A 2,503-nucleotide genomic window follows, 5' to 3' on the forward strand; every position below is an offset into this window, starting at 1 on the left:
CTGTGAGTGAGTTTATCATTCACTCATAACTGACTGGTGTACAGTACTGCATAAATAAGGAAGGATTTACCTGGTTTGGATATCTGTGGCCTTCACATTGTTTTGCCATATAATTGTTATATCCAATTTGTATATTTGAGCCTAATTGTCACGTGTGTCCGTCCCCTTTTCTTGTGGAAAATACGACCAATTCCATTTCCTATTCAAGGTGACAAACAAAAGGGCTAGCCTAAAAAAATTGTGGACATACCCCACTGGAGATGCCCAATCTCTTCCGATCTTGGAAGCCAAGCAGTGGAGGGCCGGACTAGTACTTGGATGGGAGACCACCTTGGAACATCCTGGTACTGCAAATAAATTTTGCTGCCTAAATATATGTCACAGATAGGTACTCGAATCCATATGACCTATGATTTAATTTTCTGCAACTATTTTTCCACTTGGGATTCTTGCAGTATGAATGATGGTCAAATACTCTCTATGACGGACACTACTGAGACTAGAAGGTGACATCCTTTTGACTATATAAAAGATTTTCTGGCTTATATTATATTATAGCAATTTTTGCTAATTATCTATTCTAATCTATATAAATATTTTTGCTTAATAGTCTTGAATCACATATTTATTGAACTCCGATAATTCTACATATTTTACTAAGAAATTATTAAAATTATGATTTTATCAGTATAAGACATTAATACACTTTAGTCCTTCTGAGGTTGAGTGCTCCCAAACAAGAGTCTACTTCTTTTCCATTTCTCTTTATTTGGTATTCTTTTTCAGAAAGAAGCTAATCACGGGGGATCTCCTTATCCCATATGTAAAGTAGTTCTGGGCTTGGAACCTGTTTCATGTAATGATTTAATTTGATATACGAACCCTGAATGGCAGATGCAGGAAGGAAGACTGTTTGTTTGTATTGTAGCCTTTCCTGTTGTAATCTCAAACACTGGGTTTGCCTGGAGATGTGAATGACCAGAAACATTTGTATTTTGAAGCTATGTGATAAATTTATCAATAGTGAATGTTAATCTGATACCAAACGTTGTCTGTGTCACAGGAAGGAGGATATTGTTTTATTGCACTTATCTCCTTTTGATATGTAATTTATTTATTGGTATTTTGTAAGATATCCTGATTGGACAGAAAGGGCTCAGGGAGGACATGACCCCCTGGTGTACTGTGTGGAAATTTAACATAAAAAGGAGGCCTGCGTGCATCCAGAGTGTATTTTTGTACCATCTTCATTCTGCTGGAACATCTTGCTGTATGCTGTTACCCCTAGCAATAGGGAAGTCTTTTTTAAGACTATTATTGAGCAAATAAACATCATCTGCCTCAAGAAGATTGCTTCATCTTGTGACCTACAGGGTTATGCCAAACCTAGCCCCGTCCTCCGGCTGTCCAGGGAAGCACCTAACGTCTCCAAGTTCCGCCCTCCGCCAGCTACCGGTAGAGGCCTAGCAAGGATTCGTCAACACCACACAGGTGTGGTAACGCAGTGTGTCGGCACATACAAAGCACGGTTCCAAAACGCCACGGCAGGTTAGGAGTTTGGTGGTGGCAGCATAAACCCGCCCACAGCACAGTGGGTGGAGTCAGTAACAGGCGGTTACTGATGGTAAGCGGGAATCCCCTATGTGGTCAGGTCCCATGTGACCTAACCTTCCATTCTGTGCACAGGGGGCGGGACGCCAGTGCGGTGGGTGCTTTCGAACGAAAGGTGTCCAGTCACACACGGACTCTAGATATGCTTTCAGAGTAATGCATGATTTCGGGGCCCTGTGGCGCCTCAGAAATTTCATGACCGCAGCTGGCACACCTGTGGCGCATGCGTCACTCTTCAAAAGGCTTCTGACAGCCATACAGGAACCTGACAGAGTGACTGTTATCAAGTGTAAAGCACACACCTACAAACAAGACCCAATTTCACTTGGTAACAGCCGAGCGGCCGAAGCTGCTAAATCAGCAGCAAGCACCACCACACAAATTAACACCACACAACTGATGACATTCAATACGGTAAACACGCAACAGTTAATTGAAATGCAAGATGTGTTCCCTACAGAAGGCGGTCTGGAAGGCGAAGGGGTATGGTCAGGAGTCCTCAGGACTCTGGAGAGATGGACAAGGTAAGCCAGTGACCCCCAGGGCATATCTCCCAAGCCTAGCTGAGGCGGTACATGGTCTGACTCAAGGAAGGTATGTGCAAATTGGTAAGAGCCTACTGGAGTGCACCAGGGTTCTCTTCACAGGCGAGCAAGAAAGCAATGACGTCTTGCTTGAGGAAGAATATTAGTAAGACATACCGATGGAGCCATCCCATATCCCTCCTACAGATGGACCTTTCCAGGTAATACAAATCGACTTCATACAGTTACCACCCTGTAGGAATTTGAAATATGTACTGGTATGCACTGTCTTCTCAAACTAGGTAAAGGCATTCCCTGCCGCCACAAATACTGCTGTATTTACCGCTAAGAAAATTGTGCAGGAATTT

At 43.1% G+C, this 2,503-nt stretch overlaps 1 pseudogene; it reads left to right on the forward strand.

Moving 5' to 3' along the window:
- The first annotated feature begins 236 nt into the window (after window positions 1–236).
- LOC134913749 (5S ribosomal RNA) lies at window positions 237–356 on the forward strand (annotated as a pseudogene).
- Window positions 357–2,503: the final 2,147 nt, after the last annotated feature.

Source organism: Pseudophryne corroboree, chromosome 4, assembly GCF_028390025.1.
Source record: "Pseudophryne corroboree isolate aPseCor3 chromosome 4, aPseCor3.hap2, whole genome shotgun sequence".
In the NCBI taxonomy this organism is placed as follows: Eukaryota; Metazoa; Chordata; class Amphibia; order Anura; family Myobatrachidae; genus Pseudophryne; species Pseudophryne corroboree.